This window comes from Ailuropoda melanoleuca, chromosome 1 (assembly GCF_002007445.2).
Source record: "Ailuropoda melanoleuca isolate Jingjing chromosome 1, ASM200744v2, whole genome shotgun sequence".
NCBI classification, from domain to species: Eukaryota; Metazoa; Chordata; class Mammalia; order Carnivora; family Ursidae; genus Ailuropoda; species Ailuropoda melanoleuca.
This window is the reverse complement of record NC_048218.1, coordinates 91299862-91327860: the sequence shown is the minus strand read 5'-3', so window position 1 is coordinate 91327860 and position 27999 is coordinate 91299862. Positions and strand designations below refer to the sequence as shown.

The following is a 27999-nucleotide window of genomic DNA, read 5'->3' as shown; positions in this document are numbered from 1 at the left end:
TGAATACTGAGGATAATCTAATCAATAAATTCTTCGCCTTAGTGACTTGTGGCTTCAGTGCTTGTGCACCAGCAAAAGAAAATGGGAGCAGGTCCCTCAGGCGTAAGTCACAAACCAGAGATGGTCACACTTTAACAGATGTTAAGTACACCAGTAACCAGGGACAGGTGAGAAAAGAAATCCTTGGGGTCTTTTGTAGACGATGAGATGCTGGGTTGACATTTCATGTTGTGGGGGTGGCAAACACGGGACACGGGAGGTGCTCTGCACTTTGCAGAGAACCGGTACTGTGGTGGTTGTGCTTTAGAGCTGGGCTGTGTGGCCAGAGGCCATTGGAGGCTTGAGTGGTTTACCTGAATGAGCTTTGTTTGAATCTCAACGTTTCACTGGTGGTCTTACCTCAAGCAGTTGGCTCCCAGTGACTTTTCTGTGACTCTCCAGTGAATAAAATGAAAATAACAACATTTTGTTTTGCTATATGGATTAAATGTGCTAGGAAAGTGGTTAACCTAGTGCATAATAAGTGCTCAGCAAAATGTTCGTTGTTATTGTTTTTGCTATTATTATTATTGGTTTGGTGTATGTCGAGAGGTGCTTGTTGGAGTGTAGAGTTCTCAAATAAATCTGCTCCTTTGGCTTGAGTCTGGGTACCCTTCTTTTACTTATTTACTTATTTATTTATTTATTTATTTAAGAGAGAGCAAGCAAGAAAGAGCCCAAGTTGGGGGGAGGGACAGAGAGAGAGGGACAAGCAGACTCTCCACTGAGCAGGGAGCCCGATGTGGGGATGTGGGGCTGGATCCCAGGACTCTGGGATCATGACCTGAGCCAAAGGCAGAGGCTTAACCGACTGAGACACCCAGGCACCCGAGTCTGTACCCTCTGTGTCCTCTATAATGTTCAGTCTCTGTGGGAGCCCAAACAGTATCAAAATCTGTTGAGCTCGAACTGTGTTTGGCGACTATTGTCACTGGTTCCACAGAGGCTCAGCCGGAACCAGTTCCCAGCAGAGCAGATATATAACAGACAGTCCCCCAAACCAGGGCTGTTATGAAGAAGCAGACAGTGACAAAGTGAAGAGGTAAAGGAGACTCTGATTTCATGTGTCTTTTATTTCACCACTGCCCTTTAATTTCTGTTACCTCTGCAGGGCAACCCAACTGAGTAAGTAATTCAGCTCAAACCACAACCTTGAGCCCAGCACAGTCCCAGGCTCTGAAATGCATAAGTAAGACACTTAGGAGTTCATAATGTATAAGAACAGAAAAACGGAATCACAAACACTTAATAGTTTTTTTTTAAAAAAGTGTTTTTAGAAAAACACTAAGGAATTCTATTAGCGATAGTTAATCTTTATTGAGTTGTTGCTTGTGGCCAGGTGCTGCCCTCCTCATTTTACATGGATTAACTCGTTCATCATAACGTAAGGCACTCCGTTACAGAGCTAAGCTTTGGGGAGCAAAGTTAGCCCAGTTAGCCCACGCCAACGTTAGTGCAAAGCCAGCGCCGGGCTTTCTGCACCAGTTTCGGCCGGTGATGCACCCACCCACTTGTCAGAGCGTCCGCAATCTGGAGAGAATTTTTTAGCAATCATTTTCCAGTGACGGAAAATCCTAGCCCTGGGAGGACTGCTATCCACTGACACTGCAAGAAAGTCTTTGGGTGACTGTGAAAAATGAGTTACCTTCTGATTTTTACCAACCTTTGTTTTTCGAATCTTCCTTTTAAGAGAAAGAATTGGGCTTGAATGCGGCGTGGGGTCAGGTGAGCCTTTAACTTCTCCTGCCGGGTCGGAGCTGCGCGTGCGTGCAGGGAGCTGTTCTTCTCTTCCTTGGGAGAGCGCTCTCGCTAACCCGGGCACACGCGGGACCTTGAGCCACCCAGACCAGCTTCCTCTGGATCAGCCAGCACCTCTCTTGTTCTGTCCTTACTCAGAAATGAGTAATCTGCACCATTGAGGGATGGGCTGAAACTATCTCCGGGGTGGAGGTGGAGGGAGTTAGCTAGGGTGATTGCGTTGGTGGATTTTAGCCCGGGGAGGACTGCTCTTCCATTTCGGCCTGTCCGGAGAGTTTGCCTAAGCTCCCGCAAGAGGAGCTGCGGGTCCGATTGCACCGAGGCACCTCTGCGTTTACCTGGCTGTGAAAAAGTCAGGCTTTTTGTGTTTTGCTGTCGGGCGGCGGGCCGCTCAGAGAAGTGTTTCAGTGCTCAGAGATCGGGCTGGGTGGGGTGAAACCAGTTCTGCGTGGTTCTTCTTTTGGCTGCACACTTTAACCCCGTTGCATCAGATTTTGATTACATCTTGATCAGTAATAGATACCAATAGCTCTAGGTGGTGAGAGTTTCCGAGTATAGAAAAGAGCCCCTTCTTTCTCATTATTATTCCTCCTTTCATTAACATGGGACTTTAGCTTATTTCTATAAAAGGGAAGAAAGAAAACCAGCTATCCCAGCATGCTGCATTCCTCTCTCATTGGGGCAGGTGCAGGTGAGGCAAAGGCATCTCTGGGGAACCAAATTAAGTAAGTTCAAACTGGGCCAAGCTAGGAGCGTAAGGGAGTACTGGAAACTCCTTGTCCCTGAGGAAGTCCAGTGTATTTTAAGATTTCTGAGTCAGATTTGCCCTTATTGTAGCTTGTCTCTTCTCAACCTCTCTAGCTAACTCTCTGGTCCAAGCCACCAGTATCTCTTCTGTGAGTACCTGGTCTCCCTGTCCCCATTCTTACCCTTCAGTCCCTTTTGACCGAACAGCCAACAATGATTTAAAAATTAAACCAGACCATAAGCCCCTTTGCTTGAAAGTATCCAGAGGCTTCCCAATCACCCTTAGAAGGAAACCCACATTCTTTACTACGGCAGAAGAGGCATTCATTCCTCGATGCTGAGACCTTCTCCCCTACTCCTCTCCTCCTTTTCTGCTCAGCCCCACTGGCCTCAGACTTGTTTAATGAGTTCCAAGCTCAGCACCTTTGTACTCCGTGGGTCTCTGCCTAGAGCTGTCTGCCCCAGATTTATATGTGGCTGGCACCTCTGCATTCAGACGACAACTTAGGCCCTCTGACCAGGCTTCTTAAGGTGGACCCCACCTACCCCTTCCAACTCATACTCAGTCCTGTTACTCTGCTTTATTTTCTTCATAGCACTTAAGCCTGAAATTTTATTTACTAATATTTTATAATTAAAGCATTAAATATTTAGATAATAAGTTAATGAATAATAATAATATAATAGTTATCTATAGCATATTGTTTTATTAGTAATAATTAAAATATTTAATTGTTTAAATATTAAAATTATTTTAATTAAAATTTATTATTTTATTATTTACTTGTCTATTACTTATTGTGTTCCACTTTCCCCACCATATCTAAGTCCCATGGGTGTGGAGATCTTGCCCATTTTGTTATTTCCAGTGCCTGTGAGAGTGTCTGGTGCATAGTAGGCACTCAGCAAGTATTTGTTTAATAAACAAAGGAAGTTCAAGGAGAGCTGCCACATGCTTTCTTGCAATGGAGGAGGAGGGGTCTGAGACTGGCACTGGACATTTATTGATTTAATGTTCAATAAATGCAGTATTTACACTGCATTTTGCTAGGCATCAGTTACAACAGGGAACGGAACAGACAGGTCTCTGCTCTTGCGGGGCTTACATTCTATGAAAGAAACAAAATGAGTGCTGAGGTAGAGAACAACAGGAGGCGCCCACTTTAGAAAAACATGCTCAGAAAAATGTTCTTTGAAGAGATGCCTTTTTCCTTGATACCTGAAGAATGGGCAGGCAGGGTGGAGGGGGAAAGTATGTGCCAAACTTGAGGGATGAAAAATCTTAGGTTGAAGAATAAGAGAAGTTTGTTGAAAGCAAGGGAGTGAGAGGAAGCTTGCTGGCAAGGGATGCTGTTGGGGAAATAGCAGCTGTGCTCAGGCAGGGCCTTGAAAGCCCTGGGAATGAGCTTGGATTCATGCCAAGGGCAATAGGAACTCACTGGAGGGGATTAAGCATGGAAGTGATACAATCCAATATATGATTTAAGATTACTTGGGGCGCCTGGGTGGCACAGCGGTTAAGCGTCTGCCTTTGGCAGCGTTATGGGATCAAGCCCCACGTCAGGCTCCTCCTCGATGAGCCTGCTTCTTCCTCTCCCACCCCCCCTGCTTGTGTTCCCTCTCTCACTGGCTGTCTCTATCTCTGTCGAATAAATAAATAAAATCTTTAAAAAAAAGAAATAGCAAAAAACTATTAAAAAAAAAAGATTACTCATGCTGTTGAGTGAGGGGTGGATTGTGTGGGCACCCGTGAAAGAGGAGAGACACAATTAATTGCAAGGCTCTTACAACAGTTCATACTTGCTATTGACCACCAAAAATAATGGTGGTAGCAGGGAAGGAGAAGTAACAAATTCAGGATGTATTTTGGCAATGAAGCTGGACTTTTTCCTAAATGTTTTGGGAGAGGGAAAACTCAGGATGGCAGATAGGTTTCTGGCTTGCTAAATTGGGAGGATGTGGTGCTATTTAATGCTACAGGTGCCGGATTGTTTATTCACCTGAGTGATCATCTAAGTTCATCGCCCAGATCTCGAGGAGGGTTGCAATAAAATAATCAAAACAGATATATTTTGTTTTACTTTTTCAAAGGTAAACTTTTTCACATAATTGTAGTTTCACATGTAGTTGAAAGAAATAATACAGAATTCCCATATGCTCTTTACCCAGTTTCCCCCAATGTAACATCTTGTAAAACTACAGTATAATATCACAGGATATTCACATCGGTAGTCAAGATACAGAACATTCTCATTACCACAAGGATCCCTCATGCTGCCCTTGTATGGCCACACCTACTTCCCTCTTACCCTTACTAAATCCCAAACTGTGGCAACCACTAATCTTTCCTCCATTCCTATAATTTTCATTTAAAGACTGTAACATAAATGGAATTAGCTGGTATGTGTATTGGTCAGTGTTCTCCAGGGAAACAGAACCAATAGGATGTGTGCATATACATGAGAATATGAAAAAAAGAGATTTATTTTAAGGAATTGTCTCATGTGATTGTGGAGGCTTGGTGAGTCCAAATTCTGGTGGGGAAGACCAGCAGACTGGGGACTCAGGAAGGAGTTGCAGTTCAAGTCCAAAGACTAGAGAATTCCGTATTGCTCTGGGAAGGTCCGCCTTCTGTTCTATCAGACCATAAACTGGATGAGACCCACCCACATTCTGGAAGACAATCTACTCAAAGTCCACCAATTTAAATGTAAATCTCATCTAAAACACTGTCACAGAAACATGCAGTATAATCTTTGACCAAATATCTGGGTACAGTGGCCCTGACAATTTAACACATCAAACTAATTGTCGCAGTAAATAACCTTTGAGATTGCTGGTTTTGCTCAGTATAATTTTCTCAAGATGCATACAGCTTGTTGCATGTATCAATAGTTTGTTGGTTTTTATTGCTGAGTGGTAGTCCATGGTGTAGATGTACCAGTTTGTTAAACCACTTACTTTTGAGGACATCTGAGTTGTTTCCTGTTTTTGGTTTTTCCAAATAAAACTATAAACATTCATGTAAACAAAAACCAAAACCAAAACTTTTTTTGTGTGCACATGTCTATTCTCTGGAATAAATGTCCATGAGCGCGGTTGCTGGCCCATATAGTAGTTGCATGTTTAGTTTTTAAGAAACTTCTATTTTACATTCCTACCAGCAGTGTAAGAGTGATCCACTTTCTCTACATCCTCATCACCTGATATCATCACTATTTTTTAATTTTGCCATGCTGAAAGGTGTGTAGTGCTATCTCATTAGGATTTTATTTTGTATTTCTTTGGTTTTTTTTAAATTTAATTAATTTATTTAAAAGAACAACAACATGCTCAGATTTAATTTCTTTTCATGAGGCTGTTACTTTTTTTTTTCTTTAGTATAGTTGACACGAAATGTTACATTACTTTCAGCTGTGGAAGTTAGTGAGCTGACAAGTTTAGACATTATGCTATGTTCGTCACAAATGTAGCTACTCTGTCCTGTTACATCGCTATTACAATATCATTGACTGTATTCGTTATGCTCTACTTATCATTTCCATGACTTACTCATTTCATAAGTGGAGGCCTGAATCTCCCGCTCCCCTTCACCCATTTTACCCAGCCCACCGCCTCCCTTCCCCCTGACAGCCATCAGTTTGTTCTCTGTATTTATAGTTCTGATTCTGTTTTTTGATTGTTCATTTTTTAAAGATTTTATTTATTTATTTGACAGAGAGACAGCCAGCGAGAGAGGGAACACAAGCAGGGGGAGTGGGAGAGGAAGAAGCAGGCTCCCAGTGGAGGAGCCTGATGTGGGGCTCGATCCCAGAACGCCGGGATCACGCCCTGAGCCGAAGGCAGACGCTTAACGACCGAGCCACCCAGGCACCCCTGATTGTTCATTTTTTAAACAGACTCCATTTATGAGTGGAATCCTATGGTATTTGTCTTTCTCAGTCTGACTTATTTTATTTAGCGTAATGCCTTCTAGGTCCATCCGTGTTGCCTCAAATGGCACAATCTCATCCTTTTTATGGTTGTATAATATTCCATTATGTATATCCACCATATTTTCCTTATCCATTCATCTATTGGTAGACACTTAAGTTGCTTCCATGTCTTGGCTATTGTAAATAATGCTGCAGCAAACATAGGGGTGCACATATCCATTTGAGTTAGTGTTTTCCCTGGGTAAATACTCAAGATGGAATTAATGGAGCATATAGCATATCTATTTTTTAATTTTCTGAGAAACCTTCATACTGTTTTCCACAGTGGCTGCATCAGTTTACATTCCCACCAACAGTGCATGAGAGTTCTTTTTTCTCCACATCCTTGTCAATGCTTGTTTCTTATATATTTCATTTCTTTGATGGTTAGTGATGTTGAACATATTATCATTTACTTATTTGACATCTGTGTATGCTTTTTGGTGAAATCTCTTCCTGCCTTTTGCTCATCTTCTAATTGGATTATTGTTTTGTTTGTTTAGTGTGTGTGTGTTTTCTATTGACTTTTGACAGCTTCTTATATATTTTAACTACTGTGCTTTGTTAGATAAGTGGTTGGCAAATATTTTTCCTACTTTCTAGCTTGTCTTTTCATCCTGACAGGATCTTTCACAGAGTAAAAAAATTAAAGTTTGCTGAAGGCCAGTTTATCAATTTTTCTTTTTATGGATTGAGCTCTGATGTCAAGTCTTACTTTTTGTCTAGCCCTACATCCTGAAGATTTTCTTTTTTTTTTTTTTCTGAAGATTTTCTTCTATGTCATTTTTTTTCTTGAAGAGTTATTATTTTACAATTTATAATTAAGTCTGTGATCAACTGAGTTGTTTTTGTATAGTGTGAGACCTAGATTGAGGTTCATTTTTGCCTATGGACGGATGTCCAATTGCTCCAGCACCATTTATTGAACAGGTATCTTTCCTCCATTAAATTGCTTCTGCACCTTTGTCAAAAATCAGTTGAGCACATTTACATGGATTTATTTCTGGGTTTTCTGTTCTGTTCCATTTATGTACATATCTGTCTCTCTACCAATAACACAGAATGTTGATTACATAGGTGTATTAGTCTTGAAATCAGTAGACTGATTCCTCCCACTTTATTCTTCTTTCTGAAACCTGTAGTTCCTTTACCTTCCCATATGAAATTTAGATTAATTTCATATATATTTACAAAAACTTCTTGCTGGGATTTTGTTGGGAATTCCATTGAATGTGTGTATCAGTTTGGGAACAATTGATGTCTTTACCATGTTGAACCTTCCAGTCCATCAACATGCTCTTCATTTATTTGAATCATCTTTGATTTCTTTTATAGGAATAATTTCCAGCATATAGATCTTATACATGTCTTGTCAGATTTATACTTAACTCTGTTATTTTTCTCAGTGATTGTAAATAGTATTGTATTTTTATTTTTAGTGTCCATGTGTTTGATGCTAGAATATAGAAGTATAATTAATTTTTGTGTGTTCATCATATATCCTATGACCTTGCTGAACTAACTTGTTCGTTCTAGGAGTTTTTAGTAGATTCCTTGGACTTATCTATGTAGACAGTAGTGTCATCTGAAAATAGGGAGAGTTTTATTTGTTACATTCTGATCTATAGGTCTTTTATTTCCTTTTCTTAACTTATGACACTGGAAACAACTTCTAGCACTGTGATGAGTAAGAGTGATACAGATGGATATCCTTGCCTTCTTCTTGATCATAGGGGAAAGGATTAGTCTCTCATGATTAAGTAGAACGTTAGTTCTCAGTTTTCTGTAGATGCTCTTTACCAGGGCGAAGTTCTTCTCCATACCTATTTTTCTGGGATTTTTAAAAAAATCATGACTCGGTATTGAATTTTGTCAAATGGTTTTTTTTTTTTTTTGGCATCAATTGATACAATCAGTGATTTTTTTTCTTCTTTAGCCTGTTAATATGGTGGATTACAATGAATGATTTTTCAAATATGGAATCAGAATTGTTTCTCTGGAATAGCCCCACTTGGTCATGAAGTATAATTTTTTTTTTATATATTGCTGAGTTCTATTTTCTTGTATTTTGTTAAGGACTTTTATGTCAGGGGCGCCTGGGTGGCTCAGTCGTTGGGGCGCCTGGGTGGCTCAGTCCCTAAGCATCTGCCTTTGGCCCAGGGCCTGATCCCAGGGTCCTGGGATCGAGCCCCGCATCAAGCTCGCTGCTCCGCTGGGAGCCTGCTTCTTCCTCTCCCACTCCCCCTGCTTGTGTTCCCTCTCTCACTGTCTCTCTCTCTGTCAAATAAACAAATCTTAAAAAAAAAAAGGAATTTTATGTCAATATTTATGAGAAATGCTAGAGTTTTCTTTTTGTAACATCTTTTTCTGGTTTTGATATCAGGGTAATATTAGCTTCATAAAAAGTCATCTTTCTTCTTCAGTTTTCCGGGAAGGATTGTATAAAAATGATGTTTGGTAGGATTCTCCAGTGAAACAGTATGGGTCTCAAGATTTCTTTTTGGGAGGTTTTAAATTATATATTTAATTTCCTCAGTAGTTACAAGATGATTCAAATGATCTGTTTCATAATGGATGAGTTGTGGCAGTTTGTGCTTTTTTGAGGAAGTAGTATATTTCATCTAACTTGTCAAATTTATGTCTTTCCTAGTATTCCCTTTTCACTCTTTTTATGTCTGCATGGTTTATAGTGATTATCTTGCTTCATTCCTGATATTGATAATTTTTGTCTTCCCTCTCTTTTTTTTGTCAGTCTTGCTAGAGGTTTGTAAATCTTACTGATTTTTTTCAAAGAAGCAGATCTTTATTTCATTGATTTTTCTGTTTTCAATTTTATCAATTTCTGCTCTTATCTTTATTAGTTTCTTCCTTCTGCTTGCTTTGGGTTTATTCTAGTATTCTGTTTCTAGGTTCTTGAAATGGAAGATTAACTGATTGCTTTGGGGGAATTTTCTTCCTTTCTAAAGTAGGAATTTTGCTATAATATTCCTTTTCAGCACTGTTTTAACAGTGTCTCACCAGTTTTGACATGTTGCATTTCAATTTTCATTCTGTTCACTGTATTTTTTAAATATCGCTTGAGACTTCCTCTTTGACCCATGGATTATTTCAGAAGTTTATTGTTTAGTTTCCAAGTGTTGGGAGTTTTTTCTCTTTCTGTTATTTTTTTTTAAATTTTTTTTATGTATTTATGTGAGAGACAGCCAGTGAGAGAGGGAAAACAGCAGGGGAGTGGGAGAGGAAGAAGCAGGCTCCCAGCGGAGGAGCCCGATGTGGGACTCGATCCCAGACCCTGAGCTGAAGGCAGACGCTTAACGACTGTGCTACCCAGGCGCCCCTTCCTCTTTCTGTTATTGATTTCTAGATCGGTTCCACTGTGGTCAGAAAAAACGCTCTGTATGATTTCAATTCTTTTAAATTTGTTGAGGTTTGTGTTACAGTCCAAGATACGGTCTATCTTGGAATATGATCCATGAGCATTTGAAAGGTGTCTCTCTTTTGCTGTTGTTGGGTGGAATGATTGATCAATGTTGATTAGGGCCTGTTGGTTAATGATGTTGTTGAGTTCTTCTAGCTCTGTGGTCTAGTTCTATCAATTGTTGCGAGAGGAGTGTTAGGATCTACAATGGTAATTATGGATTTATCTATTATTGCCAAGTAAGGGTAGAAGTCCATGTTGCCAATTCAGCCTACATTGACACCCAAGGTAGTGGGAGAGTTCTTCATTCATGCTGAGTAGGGGTGGGATTTCCTGCTCCCCATGTGGTCTCCACTGACACCATGCTGGGAATGACCTCATTACTGACGGGCAAGGTAAAATTCCTATCTCTCCACTAGGCATCCTCTGACAATACCGTAGCAGGAAGGGAGAGGGGGGCTTTGTTATTTCAGATAGGGGGGAAAGTCTAGAGTCTCCACATGATTTCCACTGATGCAGCTGAAGGGGAGTCTCAATAAAATATGGATAAAAGCCCTGCTCCCCACTTGGCCTTCTTTGACACCATCCTGGTAGAGATGTTGGGGTTTTTTTGTTAGAGCATCACAATGGTGGAAGTCTCAGCTCCCTACTCAGTCTTTGCTGGCATCATTTGGGTTGAGGCCACAATATTTTCTGTGGTGATTGGTTGGAATAAAGCAGTTATTATCCAAAAGATTTTTGCCTTACTAAGTTTCCCTTTTCCTTATCCTTTGGCTAGAGAGAGCAGGTTTTAGAAGGACTTTTTGTTTGCTTGTTTGTACCCATTGGCATTTCTGGGTTGCTGACTTCTTCATTCCAAATCAGGAATATATGAGGCAGTGGAATTCCCCACTGCCATTTTTCAGATCTTGAGGTTTCTAGCCAGTTAGCCCTCTATTCTCCACCTTCTATAGTCTTCTTATGTTTGTTTTATATTAATGTCCAGGATTTTTAATTGTACTCAGAAGGAATGATAGGGAAAAATATGTCTACCTCAACTTCATGGTCGCAGAGGCCTTGTTCCACTTTTAAAAGACTTTAGGGAAAGAAAGCTAATTAATTATAAAACAAACACAGAACAAATAAATAAACAAAAGATGAAGTCAAACCAAACAAAAACAAAACAAAAAACTTTATGGCATTTAACCTAACTTTCCCTTGCAGCAACTTTAGGTCTTTCCGCTCTTTTTGTTTTTTCTTATTTCATCAATACTAGAGTTGAGAAGTTACTGTTTTTCACCCCCTGTACTTCGGCTTATCATATTTGGGGTGAAATACAGGGGAAAGAAAATGAGCTAAGGGGGTAGATAAAGGTGGACTCAAAGCTATCTCCCTTCAAGCGTCAGGATATTAACTGCCTACTCGCTATCTTCATGTAAGTGTCTAATAAGTACAACCTGAATTTTATCATAATTAAGCAGAAATCTTGATTTCTTACCTTCCTATCCTCAAATATGCCATTTGCTGCTAATGTAGCTTTGGGCCTCAGTATCCACTTCTGTGAGACTGTTATGATAATACCTACTTCTCGGGTTAGTTATAACCTTTAGTCTTCTCCAAAGCCAGTGCCTACACTCCTGTTCTAGCCCCTCATACTTTCATAAGGACCTCATTCCTGCAGTTATCCACTTTCTCTTCTTGCAATCAAGAGAATCCATTTCCCCATCTCTACTGAATTTACTTCAGTGGTGTAAAGCACATTAATTTGGCCCATCTGGGGGGAAAATATCTCCCTTGACTTCCTAGATGTTGCTGCATTTGTTTCCTTTCATGGCAAAACTCTTCCAAAAAATTATGAACACTAGCTATCTTCACTGTTCACCATTTTTTTCCCTCCTCAGTCTACATTAAGTGGGCTTTTGTCCCTCACCACACCTCTGAAATAGTTCTTCATGATTTCCCCACAATCTACATCTCTCCAAGGCTAAAGGACAATTCTCTGTCCATTGGACCACTCCCCTTTTTCTTGGAACATTTTCTTCTCTTGACCTCGTGACAAATGGATCACTTGAACTCAAGGGCCACTGTCTCTCATTTTCTGACTTTGTCTTCATTTCCAGACTTAATGGAGTTATAGTCCAGGGCTCAGTCCTTGGCCTGTTTCTCTTTTTATCCACATTCATTCTGTAGATAATCTCATCAGACCTAATAGCTGGTACCCAGTAAAATGTTCTGTGATAATAAAAATGTTCTTCATCTGTGCTGTCCAATATAGTTGCCACTAACCACATGTGACTATTTAAATTTAAATTAATTAAAATTTAAAAATTCTGTTGCTCAGTCATACTAGCTATATTTCAAGTGCTCAGTATCCATGTAAGGCTAATGACTATTATATTGGACAACATAGAAGTACAATATTTATTTCTTTCTCCAATCTTCAGACAATGCTCAGCATCTCCACTTAAGTGTCTAGGAGTTTTTATCTTAAGTTAATCCTATGTAAATAGAACTCCTACTTTCTCCGCTTCTTATCCTTAAATTTGCTACCCAACAAGTCATTCCTTGTTCAGTAAATGGCATCAAAATTGTTCTAGGAGTCAGTTCCTGTCTTTTAAGTCTTATAGCCAATTCACTGGAGAGCTCCTCCCACTATGCCTTCCAAATATACCCTGAATCTGACCACATCTCACCATCTCTGCCACCATCAGTCTGGTCCAAGGAGCCACCCTCTCTTGCCTTGACTATTGCAATGGCCTCTGAACTGCTCTCCCTGTCCTAATTCTTGCTTCTCTACAGTTCATCTTCCCTGTAGTTGCCAGAAAATCTTTAATAAGTAAATAAATATTAAAAAAATAAAAAGTCAGAAGACATTTCATAGTTTAAAATGCTCCAATTGCTTTCCATTTAAAGGAGAATCAATCAAAACTCCTAACCTTATTTAAAAGGCCTGCATGATTTGATTCTTTGCTTATTTTTTTTAACATCTCCTCCATCTTCAACTTGTTCATTTTGCTGCAGACATCATGTTACCTAAGCCCATTAAGCTAGGTTCTTTCTGTCTGGAACAGTCTTCCCTGGATGGATGCCTCCTTCTGATAGCTTAGGTCTCAGTTCAGATATGTCCTTCTCACCCCTGCCTCCTTCTTCCCCCAGCCTACTCCCACCACCCTCCCTGACCACCCTAGCTAAAATAGCACCTTCTCTCCTTTCACTTATTAACATAATTACCCAATTATAATTTGTTCATTGCATTTGTTAAGACCTAAACCCACCTTATGTATTTGTTTCCATGTTTATTTTTAGTCTCTCCCCTAATACAATACAAAGTCCTTGAGGGACAGACTCTGTCTATCAAACCTACTGCTGTATTCCCAGCCCCCAGAATATTGTTAGTATACCCACACAGGTGCTCCTAAGAGACTGACGTATTAGCTTTAGGCTTTTCTGGGAGTATTTTATTTGTTGATTAATTCATAATTAGGCAATATACACAATTTGCCAGGTTCCTTACTAGCTTACATCTGGAATAGACTGCCTACATATGAATCACAGTTTTATGATATTTAGCTGTGTGACCTTGAGAAAGTTACTTGAATTTTCTCTGTCATGGTTTCCTCATCTGTAAAATGGGGCACATAATAGAGCTTCTCTCACCAGATGGGTAAGGATTAAAGAAGTTACTACATGTTCCTGAAATGCTTGGAGCAGTTCTAAGGCCCATAATGAGTATTTGCTGCTATTATTATTATTATTATTATTATTATTATTATTATTTATTACTGAAAATATGCTACATTTCATTAAAGGGCACCTTCATTTTGAAGATTTTCAGTAAGGACATTGGATTTCAAGGGGTGGATGATGATATTTCAAGAATTTCCTGACTGATCAAAACATAGCAACTGTAGCGGTTATTATAGAGTTTTATTTATTTAAATAAATATTTATTCTCTTTTTAATCAATGATACTTAGAATTAGTCCCAGGAAGCAGTTCAGAAACATCATCTCTTGTCCACTCAGAGAGAAAAGGAAAAAAAACTTAATTAACTCTTAGGATGGCCTTCCCCACTAGGGGCTTACTGATGGGCAGCTTTAAGCCTTGGAAGAGTCCACAGGACCTTAACATCCTCCCACTGCAGTGTTTGTCTGGCAAGAAAGATCTTGATATTATCCGTAACCTTTAGAAAATAGCCAGCAAGGCAAGAGGCAGCTTCACAAAAGGACTAGGAATTAGAACAGTAACCAATAACCAAATTCTTATCCCCTCTTTCTAAACTACTGAACACCTGCCATAGCTCAAAATTTTATGCAATTTTCACTTCATCCCTGTAACACCATTTGAGTAAGACATTATTTTCATTTACTGGTGAGGAGACTGAGGCTCAAAGCATTGGAGGATCTATCCCAAGCTACCATGGCTAACCAGTGGCAAAACTGTTAAAGAAATGTTTGAAGATTATCTTGTATGCGCCAGAACTAGAGAGAACAGTGAACTAATCAGATAAGATTCCTGTCTTCCTAGAATTTACATTCTTAGACGTATTGGGATCCAAATTTTAGAACCTATCTTGAGAGCACCTTAAATTTTTCCAAATGACAACCTATGGGGGATGAGGTGGGAAGTGAACAAACGTGTTAACAAATACATCAAAGCAGTGAATAACCACTGCAGCAGCCACAGATATTTAATGAACACGTTGTAGGTACTAGTGTTAATAGGTTCTAATGACAGCTGGAAAGAAAATAGACACAAACCCAGAGCTAACAGAACTTTCAAAAAAGGTTAGCAAACATGTGCTTAACAGGGTGGGCAAGTAATATAATCAAAAAGATCTATGCATTGTATCCTTTCAACATAGGTATACATTGTGTATTAAACAATTACATATGTTCTTCAGTTTTCAAAGGAATATGCCTTTGTCTAATTTTCTTAAAACACAGGCGTCTTTGCCTAGCTTTTGTTTTCCTAATTTTGTGAGAGACACTCTATCTCGTTTCCCACTTTGTATGGGAAAAACAGCAGCACACATACAGCGATGAATGGCATCTGACACTTGGCCTCAGCCTCAAAGAATAATAGAGATGTAAGGTCTGTGACAACCTGGAGAGGCTACTTCTTATAAGGCGGGTAGTCACTACCTAATTCTAGATGATTTCACCGTCCAGGACCAGGAATTTGTGTTGCCAGAGCAAGTGTAAGTCATAAGTAAATGTGGGTTGTTTGTTTTGAGTTCTTCCAGAACGGACAAACCCAAGAAAAAAGAAAGAAGATGAAATCTGAGGAGTTTAAAGGCAAGAATTGACTAAGCTTCAGATCCTTTTGCTGTATGCCGCTATCTCTGTTATGGTCTGGAAGCCGTTTATAAAGAGTGCATCATATGATCTGTACCACAGTGAATGTTTGGTGCTCTCTACGTTCATGTGCTGTATGGCCAAAGTTATTCAGCAACAAATAACCAGATTCTTGATCATTAAGAAAAGGAGCAGACAGTTGTTTAAACTAAAAAACTAATATCATGTTTTCCACCAAGTGGAAAACATACTCCTTCTTTTGGTTCTACTCACAATCCAAATAGAGGGCCATCTATTCCATGGTCAATCTCCACATAATAAGAATACTTATGGTATTTTTCTTTGTGAAAACATAAAATGAGGACTTCATGGAATGTATTGAAGTCGAGCATTGAGATGATTTAATTTTAGAAGACACTAAAGAATTTGAGTAAACAACTTGGAGATAATTTAGTGGCCACAAAAATGTTTCAGCTGCAAACCTTAATTAAACTTTGTGTCCATAAGCAATGTAAGGTAGTTGGGCCAATAACATTAGACCCTTATATCTTAGAGTAGGTCTTTGGGATAAATAAGCCAACGTCTTTGGGATAAAGAAGCCAAACAAGCACACCGGCCTGTGCTGATGTGATAGACTCGAGGGAGAGAGTTTGGTAAAGAGTGGATATTTCTCTGACAGACAGTAATGTGAGTATGGTTTGGGTAGGGCAATGGGTGGAAGAGGATAGAGGGAGAACACTAAAAAGAATGGAGTCCAGGTCTAGAGCAAGGCCTGTGAGGCAGGTATATTGTTCCTGTTTGGATGCTCTGGGATTCAAACTGACCTCGTGGCCTTTCCCTGGAATGTAGGGGTCCAGGGAGGAAGTGCAATCATGGTCTCTATCTCTAGCACACCCATGGCTCGGGGGTACTGCTAGGAGCTTAAGGATCGTGTCCTGTGCTGTGATTAACAGGGAAGAACATGGGGCAGATTGTTGGTGCCAGTTCTGTCTGTGGCAGCCAATACACTGGCACATTTCCTTTATTCCTTTTCTTTTCCTTCCTTTAATCTTGCCTGTAATTGAGTCAATTCAACGGATTTGTATACTGGATCAGAAGGAATGAGTGGACTCTTCTGACTAGCTCAGTGGTTACCTGGAGAGTCTCAGACAATCTAAGGTGACAAACCCAGATGTACCCTGAGGCCTGTGGGACCCCTTGACCCCATCCCAAAGGCAGACCTCTGGCTACCAAGTACAAGGCAGAGGAAGTAGCCCCGTCACTGAGGCTGTGACTGTTAAGACTCCTTGGACAGATGCAGTGACCTTAATAGCCTTACAATGGCCCACACTGGGAATTACAGTTACCAGATGACAATTTACCCGGTGGCTCGTACAAGTCTAGGCGCCATTCCCACCTTCTGGCTCTTTTCTCTAACTGGAGCTCATGGTATTTGGCATGAGGACAGCTCTCATTAAAAGAGCAAGAGGTCTACTTGCTCTTAATGAACGGGCAGCCCCCAGAATTCGGGCCATTCATGTCACGAAGGTTTGACAATCTGTGGCAAATTCCTTTGACAGGTGCATATCTATGGCAATTTTTCGGTGAGCACTGTCCCAAATTAATTAATCATTGGGTAATTTGGTCTAAATTGAATGGTGCTGCTGCATGCAGAAAATTTTTGTTTGCAATTTTTAAGTCATCTCAGTTTAAATTAAGTCTATTCTCTGTTCCTAGCCAGTTTTCAATCAAAGATGCCTAAATGGCCACAACATTCTGCAGGGCATCTTTCTGTTATGAGTTTGTGTCTCTTTAATGTTCGTGGGTTAATCATTTTCAGACAGTGTTTGTGATATTTTCTATCATTGCCTTCAATACTGTTTGCTGCTAATTTGCGGGGTGCTAAGGGAGGCTTATGAGGTCGACATAAAAAAGCGGGAGCAAAGATCACGAGGTCATCACTGAGGCTTAACAAACAATGTTACTCTGTGTTATTGACCAATAGGTCACCAATGAAAGGAGCAGCGTCAGGGAGAAATGGTTCTCGTGATAGCTGTTTACCCGACACGGAGGAGTTCCAGGAATGTACTGTCACAAGCAGATGGTGCAATTTGGCGGTGGGCAAGCTGTCGGTCTAGGTACTCTCTTGTCTTGCAGATCTCTGAGTGACATGGCCAGCTTCCATTGATTAGCCCCTTTCCCTTCAGAAAATCCCCAGTGCTTACAAACACCAAAAGTGGGCTTCTGGCATCCCTTCAGAGACATTTGAGAGGCAGTGGCAAGACCGGCAAACACAAAAGCAAACAGAATTTCTCTCCCTTGCGACTTGAAATCACCTCCTTTCTTTGAGCAAGACAAGTGGATTTGGTGAAGCACGTTTTGGTGGTTGGTGGGAAGAGGAAGCAGTATTTATTTGTCTTCCGTGATTCCAACCAGCATATTGAAATTGAAGAGTCATGCGTCAGTGCCACAGTTTCCGCAGTCCTAGGAGCAATCCTATAGGCCTCAAGGGAGGTTCCAGGCAGCCTCAGAATGGAGCCGTCCTCTGTGGTGGCTACAGTTTCCCCTCACAGGGTGAGTCTCCCCCGGGGCCATGTCACTGCCTTTCCTCTCACCTCCCTCCCCCTTTTTCTTCTCTCTTCCCAAACTCTCCTCAGGCCGCCTGTGCTGATCTGAAGGGGGAAATCGCTCTGCTTTGCTACAGCAAGAGCACAGGCGCCCATCTCTCTTACCCTGACCCAGCTGCCAGATTCCAGCCAAGCCTTATGGGTGGCTCCACTGCCACATAACAAAGCCATTGCCTTTATTTTGCCACTGACGGGAGAAGCGTGAAGAAGGTCACGAAAATGGCTTGGTGGACAGGAGGGAGTGCTGTCCTCGGAGTCTGGGGATGAGCCTTCTTGTTCCATTGTTGCTGCGGGCCTTCAGGCCACCTTGAGCCACTCAGTTCTGGTCTCTGGAGGGGGAGGCTCTAAGTTCCTTGCAGGTACGCAGTTATGCCCTGTTGAGACCTGTAAGATCACAGCAGGGCCCGGTTCCCTGCTGATGCATTCACACTGAAGAAGAGATGCTCTGAGCGTTGCCACAGGGAAGAGTCTTGAGTGCCAAATGCTATTCTAGTGATGATTATGGCCCCCGCCAAGAGGAGGCCTAACACTAGAACATCCCTGATCCTTTGTCCTCGTCACTTAGCACCCAACCTGACTCATCTGTGGTCCTTGCTCCCAGATTGCTTGCCAGTGAGAATTCACTCAGCGTTTTAATCCATTAGCTTGCTGCTGCCGAGCTGGCTCTGCTGGGAGATAACTGCTCCAGAGACCGGGGCACTCAGAGATCGCTGTCTGCAAAGTTTATTGGGTAATGACATTTTAAAAGTCTCAAATACCAGGTGTACGAGGTAATTTTTTTTCTGGTTGTCATTGTTAACTTCCACAAAGATTGTAGCTGGAACGTTTGTGGGAACGTAGGAGTACAAAATAGATTAAGGAAGAAATGACAGGATTGCCACAGAAGCCACTGCTTGATTGGTGAGGCTAAATGCAAGTCGGAAGACAGACGTTCTTGTAAAGTAGCTCTCATTAAGGTAGAGCTGCATTCATTTTTCCTTAACCCTCAAAGCTTGGGAACGACGCAGGCCAATGCACGCATATGTGCAGGAATATAAAGCCAAGAGCACCAGATAGAAATGTGCAAGAACCACTAGAAAGTCAATTAAAAAGTAATTTGTCTTTTTTTTAAAGGAGGAAGAGGGAAAAAATATGATTTGGGGTATTGAGTGGCATAGGCACNAGCCCCTTTTTTTTTTTTTTTTTTTTTTTTTAGATTTTATTTATCTACTTGAAAGAGCAGAAGCAGGGAGAGGGGGAGAGAGAGGAGGAGGGGCAGAGGGAGAGGACAAGCAGACAACCTGCTGAGCACAGAGCCCAATCCCAGGACCCAAGATCACCACCAGGGTTCAAGTCAGATGCTTAACCGGACCAAGCCACCCAGGCGCCCCTATTCTTTTCCTCTTTAAATAAATAGATACACACATTAAAAGAGTAACAATGGTATTCTTTTTATGTAGTGATTCCTCTAACCTTTCTTTTGAATTTTATGGTCATTGTAAGAACAACTACACACAAAATTTACAAAGAGCTTTTCCATCCATGACCTGATGTGATCGAAGTAACACAACTGTGAGGCGGGCACGACTGGTCTCATTATCCCCACGTTAGGAGTAAGAACACAGGGGCTTGGAGAGGTGTGTTTACCTAGGGTCGCATATTGTATTGGCTTCAGATTCTGTTCTTCCAAGTAGTTTAGGAATAAAGTCCCACTTCTCAGCTTTCCCCTTTTCGCTTAATTTTCACATGTCCTTTTAGTCAAAGGCCAAGAAACAACCTTCCACCTGGGTGATCACTGACGTTGAATCAGTCTCCACTCTGATGTCTCAGGAACCAAATGCTCTTTGAAGAGGTGCTGCTCAGGTGTTTTTATTTGAAAGAAGGGTCTTATCCGCATAGTCATTGGTACTGCAGTGGTCTGGTAGACAGAGCACCAGGCCAGGAACCAGAAGAGCAGGCTTCTTATTTCAGTCTTACCATTGCCTACCCGAAGATTTTGAGCAAATTCTTTCTAATTCTTTGCATTTCAGCGTCCCCTTTTACAAAATGGGGATTAAATAGAATGAGTTCTAAATTAAATTTAAAATTAGGGAGAAAAAATTTTAAATATGATGGAAAAATAATTATAATGAACTAAACAATGATTAGGACATAGAATAGACAAAACCAATAATGCAAACTAAGAGACCAATAAATTAAGAGTTAAAAAAGAACAGAAATGCAGACTAAAACATATAGATTACGTGCAAATAAAAAAAGGAAAAAGTTAAAAACAAATAACATACCAAAGTGAAGGCAGACATTTAATCATAAAAATATTCAAAGAAGAACAAAGTAAGAGGAATTTAAAGTCACAAAGATGTAGAAATCAAGACAGTTGCCAAATAAAAGGGAAAGGCAAAAAAAGAACAAAAAAGTAAATAGCTAAGTCAGAAGAAATTAGAAGTTGGTTATCAAAGAGAGAAGTATTGAACTAAATAAGTAGTAATAAAAAGTTTTATCTCAACCTCAATCTAAGAGACAATAAAAAGGATGGTAAGAATAGATGGAGTTTTGAAGACGAGGCAGGAAGGGTACACCAGAAAGAAGTGGGGGGCTCTGGGCTCGGGAGGAGCGCTGCCCCGACGGTGCGGAGCCGGCCGGGCACTGAGGAGGGAGAGTGGGGTCCGTGGTCAGACAGCCAGCTCCAGGTGCTTGGGCACAGCAGTCTCTAGGCAACCTCTCTTCTCAAAGCCCTACTTGGCACAAAAGATGGGACCAGAGGCCTGCGTAACAAAAAGTGGTGGTCTTTGGACACACTTTCTGCGTGGAAAGCAGCAAGAAGTTCAATAGCACTTTCACGTGAAACTGCATTCTATAAGCCACATTCCTCTGCTCAAAGAGAGTCGTTCAAAGGGGAAGAAGACAAAGCTCAGAAGCGTAATGTGTCGCAAAGCATGGGACCGGGGGTGGGGGTTGTTCAGGGCATCACCATTACAGAGTCCTAGTGCAGCAGGGTGGGGGATCCAGAAGTCTGCCTTAGTAACAGGCATGCAGGTGATTCTTACTATCAGGAGAATCTGGGCTAGTAGGGCCACAGGACAGCTTCATGCTTCAAAGCTGGGGTTCAGTGAGGAAATCTGGGGGCTTAGTCGTACAGACAGCAAGTCCAAGAATGCAGGGAACTACATGCACAAAATGGTGCATTCAAAGGGCTCCTAAGACCAACACACGGGAATCACTGGCATTCCTAACTGAGGGTGTGATTCATTCCCCAAGCATTGCCCATGGGTGCCAGGCAGCTGGCTGAATCCGGATCTGGAGAGCTCTGGAGCCTATGTCAGAGGATGGGTGTAGGGGTGAAGAGGGTATGCTGTATGTTCAAGTAGTCCGGCGATTGCGTTTTCTGCCCCACCAGCACCTTCTCTGTTTGTGCTAAGCTACTTGTCCTTCACTGTGCCCCCATGCTCTTCATTCCTCTGTGCCTTTGTTCAAGCTGACCCCTCGAACTGGAATGTCTCCCTCCCTTTTCCTGCCCTATAGTCTGGTAGGGCCATCTCCTCCTGAAAGTCCTCCATAACCCTTCTCTTCTGTCCCATAGCAATCCCTGCATTCCTTTATCAAACACTAGGCTCTGCGCACAGTTGTACCCCTCCCCTGCAGTCCCCATCTCCCCTGTAGCAAAAGGAGACTGCAGCTCCTTACACGTGGGGATCCCTGCTTCCTCAGCTGTTTCTGTCGCAGCATCTAGTGTGAGCTTGCCATGTAATAGGCAACTGGCAAATAAATAGCTACTTTGCTTTTCTTCACACAGGTGGTTAAGAGCTGGGTTTGCTTTAGTGGCTTGTCAAAAGTCTGATCATAGATGCCGCAAATACTTAGAGAAATAAGATGGCATATAAACATGCAAAAATATAAAAATACTATGATGATTTTTTTTTTTTTAGTTCTCCGATACCTGAAGGTGACAAGGGCAGCCTTATTAAGATGAACAGAAACATGACCATTAACATATCCACATCAGACATCTCCATAAAACAAGACAAAGACGCAGATGGGGGTTCTTAGGGAAAATGTTTACGGTTACATTTTCCAAATTATGGATCAGGGACCTCAGCGGGGCTTAGGGTGTGGAACTATAACAAGGGGTCCAGTAACACTTGTGTATACCAGACATCGTTTGTAGACTCAATAAATGACTCACGTGTCCTAGTACTTTTTTTTCAGATGAATGTGGCTTGTAAAATGCAGTTTCATTTGAAAATGTTACTGAACTTCTTGCTGCTTTTCAGTTTCTTAGGCGGTTGTGATGGAGGTCATCATATTTGAGAAGATTGGAAACCACAGGCTGATAAGGCAGCTGGGACGCAGTGAGCTGATAACATGCGGATTTTGCGAGGTCTCCCCCTCACAGCGTGTCTGCTCTGCGATGGCACAGCCTCCTGTGGGCGGGGCCTGAATTCTGTCCCCGTTGAACCAGCACTTCCTCGCTTTGATAAAGCCGGCGATGTAAGTCTCAATCACGGACACCAGGTGGAGCGTCCGCTTTGTTCCNCCCCCCCCCGCCACGCTTTTTAAAATATTTATCCCATCGATTTTTGAGATGGTTAGTACATTTCTATGCTGAAAAAAGATCTGGACTTTTACAAGTACTTTGGAGCAGTCGTTACCACATTTTTTGGGATTTCACTAAGCAGAAAAATTTGGAAAACAAAACCAAAGCCTCCCTACACCAAGCCCAAATCTCGTGAGGACCGACAAAAACGCTGCCAACTTTTTATTTTTCTTAATTAGAACCATGTGTAAAAACAAAAACTAGCCACTGCCCCCAAACACCCCCAGAACTCCAAAACCAATTCCAACCCTACTCCCGAAACCCGGACTGAACATTTAATAAAATGGACGGCTATATATACTGTCAGCATCAGCTTTTGAATACATCTTATCACTCTATGATGAAAGCATGCTGTCTCCAACTATGAGTGTCTGAATGAGCTTATGGGGAACTCACTGTGTTGTCCTTTCTGATCGCTTTGCCTTGGCCTGGTGATGACCTTGGCATGCTCTGGGTTATGGGCCTTCGATTATGAATGGCTGTTCTCGTGAGGAGGAAAGAGGAGAAGGGGGGAGGGCCTCAGGTGCATCTGAAGGCTGTCCCGATTCTTTCTGCTCCAGGGCTGCCTTCTGGTTCTAAATGCTTTCGTCTTCAAAGTGCCATCTACTTGACTGAGGGAGGTGAGGAATACAAGATAACCTGAGATCGGGGAGCACTGGGGACAGGGCTGAAAAATCTGGTCCTCCCACAATGCTGCTCCTCCATGTTTTCATGACATCTTCTGGTAAATTAACTTTGAATTCTGGAGACCAAGACGACAATTCTGGGGAGGGGACAGGTGACCCCCTGTCACGTTGTTGTCACAGAACTTGGACTTAGTTGCTTATGGAAATATAAAAACACGTTCAGGCTGGCGATAGTCAGTTTTAAAGAAAACTCAACTTTAACGTGCTTTTTCGCATAAACGATGGAAAGCTCATTTTGCAGGAATACCTTGGGGCTTCCCTAGCATCTCTTTCATACGCTCCATCTGTAAGTGAAACCAGCGCCTCGCATCTTTTGTAAAGAACGTCAGGAATCTGCAGCTAAGCACCTGGAATCCCCAAAAGGCTTTGGTCCTGGAAAAGGTTGATGAAGACCTTGACCCTCGCTATTTAGCACGAATTACCCATTATCCTTCATCTTGACAGATTTGTGAACAGACACAGATAATAAAAAAAGAACAAAAAATTATTTCATTGTCATAGTGCTTCGTATTATGTGATTTCATTATCCTCTTCCTTTATTTTTACATGTTTCTTTTATTAAGTGGGCAGGAAAATACATAATTGAACAGATCAAAACTACAAGGTGTGCCCTTTACAAGACTGAGTGAAACAACACATTCATTGGAAGGCATGTTTCAGTTTCCTAAAGGAGGCTTCATGCAACATCCAGGGGCACCGAATAAACACAGAGGTCAGCGCCTGCCTGGCAAGCCTTGGAGCGCCTGTCACTTGGACAGAGGGTAAGCCCCGAATGTCGTTAGGTTTACTCAAAGCTGCCTTTGGCAGGGGGATACATTTCCTGTTGTTTATTTCTTGTTTTAGGGGAAAAAATGTTCTCATTTTTAAACATTTAGACCAGAAAACAAAATGCAGAATCCTCTTCCCATCCCAATAACTCTGCAATACCAGTAGCTTAAGATGCATCCTTATCTGTATAAATGCAAGAGTTTTGAACTGCTGCTTTTCTCTAGGTTCTGTAGGACATTCTCTCCTCCAGCCCTGCAGCTTGGCCTTTTAAGATGATTAATGGAGAAGTACAGCCAGAGTAACAGTCAGGCGTGTTCCCTCCACAGTAGCCTTCCAGGAAAGAAAATCACAGGGTTTTCTGTTTTCTACATGAAAGCAAACCAATGGTTTTATGATATCAACTCTGGACAAAGCTTTTTGTTTTGATATTGAAGTAAAATGACCGTGTAGTTCTATAGCTTTTTTCAATGCCAAAACTCTGTTATTGTTTATTTTCCTTCATTCATTAAGTCATCTGATAAATACATCTACTGTGTGTTGGCTACTCTTCAAAGTACTGGAGCTAGGCCAATGAACAAAGGAGATGCCGAAAAGTTCTATGAAAAGCAATAAAGCAGAAAATGAGTGGGCGATTAGAGATTATATATGTCTCTGACAGTAAAGGAATATTTGTGTAGGGGCCTAAAGGAAAGGAGGAACAAGTCATGCAGAGGTGTGGGGGAAGAGATGTCTGGACAGAGGATGCAGCCAGGGCTAAGACCCTGAGACCAGAGCACACTTTGAGAGTGTTCTGGATAAAGCAAGGGAAGTGTGATGGAGCAAATGAACTAGGGAAACAGTACATGAGGCCAGAGAAGTGGTAGTAGTGGTTGGAGATGGGGCAAAGAATAGGTCAGAATTATGAGGGCTTTAGAGTGACTGTAAGGACTGGGAGTTGGAAAGACATCGCGGACTTGAGCAGAAAAGTGCCGTAACCTATATATGTTTTTAAAAGTGTCATCCCAGGCAAGATGTGGCATGGACTCATATATCCATGGATTGTGGATATATTCTGAAGCGAGGAAAAACAGGTTTTTTTTTTCCTCTCAGTGGATTGTATGTGATATGTACAAGAGAAAATTTAAAGGTAACTATAAGATTTTCTGGTCTGGGAGAATAGAGTTGTTATTTACTCATACAGGACATATGTGATGGGAGTAGAATAGCGGGTGGGGTACAAATTAGTTTGGTTTAGGACATGTTGAGTTGGAGATGCCAATGACACATCCAAATGAAGATATCAAGTAGGAAGTTTGACACAGAACTCCGGCATTCGGGAAAGAGGTTAGGGCTGGAGTTAAAAATGTGGGTGTTTCCATGGATAGGGTCCCAACACTGGAAAAGATCATTTAGAGAGGGACTGTTCAGTGCTGGGCACTCCAGGAACTTGGCAAAGGAGACCAAGAAGGAGTGGCCAGAGACCCGAGAGAACATGAGGGATATTCCAGAGCTGAGAAAGTATCTCAGAAAGGAAGTTGTTACTAACTGTTCCAGACTGCAGAGAAGTCAAAAGCATGAAGCCAGAGACCTAACCTTTGCATTTAACAGCATGGAGATCACCTTTCTCTTAGCAAGAGCTATTATGGTGGGGATAAGAGCCTGATTTAAGTTGGTTCAAGAGACCAAGGGAGGGTGGGACTGAAGACAGTAAGTATACATAATCTCCTCTGAGTAGTTTTTCTGTGAAGGGGAGCAGATGAATAGGATGGTAGTTAGGGTAGGGTGGTCAAGGTGAGTGTTTGTAAGACGAGATAGCAGCACGAATGTAGTGAAATCCTCCAATGGTTTGGGGGAAAATGGTGAGGCAGGAGAGGGCGGGAATTGTTGGGCCAGTGGCCTTTATTTGTTGAGGTTTCAGGGGACCTACCCAGAGCAAATAGGAAGAAGTGCCTGCTACGAATTAAGGAGTCAGTGTAGTAATTGGTGATACGTTTCACTGGACAAGACCAGGAAACTGAGAAAGCAGGGTATTTATTGTCCAAGTGGATACTGAAATCACCAAGAGTTAAGGAAGAGTGGTGCTGGAGCCAGTGACAGGAGCCAAAACTGCAAGTCCTTGAGCACGGCGAGGGGTGCTGGAAGGTAAACATGGACTCGGTAGGTTGATGGCAAGAGCTTCAAAGCATTGGGCGTTTAGGAGGGACAGATAATGGTCGGAAGTGGCAATGAGGCACAAGCAGGCATCCTACTACTGTTAATGCTTTATTACTCACATTTTGACAGAGATAACAGAATATATTCCAAGGCATGGCAGTGACTCACTCTATGGGGAAACCTTGGCTTAGAACCCACCAAATCACTTCTAGCTACTGCCTGGAACAACTATGCACAACAACCGAAGGGTTTTTTTTATGCAGGAAAAAAATACTGGCAAGTACCCAAAAGGTTCCGACTAGAAAATACGTCAAGAATATTTTCTTTATACCCTAACACAGGTGAGACTTACCCAGTTTCAGCATATTTTTGACAATGTGAAACACTTAAGAAAACTGGAGATTTCAACAATGTAGACACTTGTAGGCATAGCAGAATGATAGTCTGTCTCCCTTCCCAGTCTTGTAAATTTGGCATCTCTACAGTTCTGCTGACATTGTAAATAAGACAGCAAAAATGCACAAGAATAGTTTCGCAACATCCAATTTTAAAGTTCATCCAAGCTGTCATTTTTTTCCCCCTGCTGTGATTTCTTGCTGTCACCTAACATTTGAAATTCTGATTCGGGGTAATAACTGAGGTTTTTAAACAAAGCATGATACAGTATTACTATTCCTTCACACGGACCCCAGGGGAAGAGAGTAAGAGGAAGGGGCAACTGGGGCATAGACATTTGCTCTGTACACATAATGACCCACTGCTGGAAACGAGAACTCACCTCTCCAGCAGCCTTTGCTCAGGCTCGATGGCGCAATGCCATGCACTGAAGATAAAAACAAACCAGCACAACCGAACTATTGTGCAAGGAGTTGAGTTAGTTTGAGGATATCTACACAACGCCAAAAATCTGTAATCTTTAGACCATATCTATTTCTATCTGTGTTCCTTAGTCTTCATCCAAATGTGTGGCCTCGTGGACACAGAGTCCAAGATTTTGATCTGGATTTAAAATATCTTGAAAGCGTATCCAGGGACTTTTGTTTAAAAACACACTTTTACTGGCATTTTAGTTTTGGTGCATTCTGGCACTTCCTGGAATGGCAGGCCTAGAAGAATAAGGTTCACAGCAGAGAGTTAGGGTCCCATACTGTTTAACACTATGCGATTTTTTTTTGGATATTCTAGCTGCCTGTGGAAAAATTCCCAGAACAATGATACAGTATGGAAATCAAACAACACTAGAAAATGCTTGGTAGAAATGTACAAATGGTCCGTTTTGAACCTGAAAGTTCTCAAGGGATTTTATTCTTTGCTGGGGCTTCTGAAAAGAGTTAGGTTATATCATTTTGAGACCCATGAAAGGACAGCACACTTTAGGGTTCCTGATACCGCTATACTCAGCAAAGCCAAAATGTAGTGGCATTTGAGAAATATTGGCAGGTAAATGAAATCACATTTAGACTTTTGGATTTTATGTTGTAACTATGTAGTCTCAGGGGAGGCCAGTTATAGATTTGTTTGTTATGCTTCATTTGATTTGGTCCGATTCAAATTTTTGAGGAGTGAACTAAACGGTAGCTGGTAATTCACAGAAACTGCTGAGATGGCCAGAACATAGTATCAGAAAGGATTCTGGAATATCAGGGGCTTGGCAGGATGATCTGAATTGTTAACAGTGTGTTGTGGATATTCTCCGGTTTTCCTCCAGTGGGTTAATTTTTTTTTTATTTTCTTTCTTAAAATTAAGGTAGCGCATCTCATATCTTAAAGCCGTCAGCACAGACGCAGTGACACCTGTTCAAGCAGACTTCCAAAGACAGCACACACCATTGACACAAAGAGCTCCTCCACATTGCAAGGATACAGCGACGGGAACTGGTACATATAATAGTAAAGAAAAAAATTTTTTTTAACTTCATGGAATGGGAGGTCAGACTTGAGGCACTTCTTTGTCTGGCAGTGGACAAAACCAAAAGGACTCTGACCTGAATTTCCCATCTCTTTCTAATTTACCGCACAAGA

The 27999-nt window shown here is 41.5% G+C and overlaps 1 long non-coding RNA gene across 1 annotated transcript; it reads left to right on the top strand.

Annotated features, from left to right (window-relative positions):
- Positions 1 to 16: 16 nt before the first annotated feature.
- On the top strand, positions 17 to 27862 carry LOC117802724. The gene is made up of 4 exons (XR_004626221.1): positions 17 to 167; positions 22068 to 22284; positions 23640 to 23837; positions 27725 to 27862. It is a non-coding gene; the product is annotated as an uncharacterized LOC117802724 (long non-coding RNA).
- The last annotated feature ends 137 nt before the right edge of the window (positions 27863 to 27999 follow it).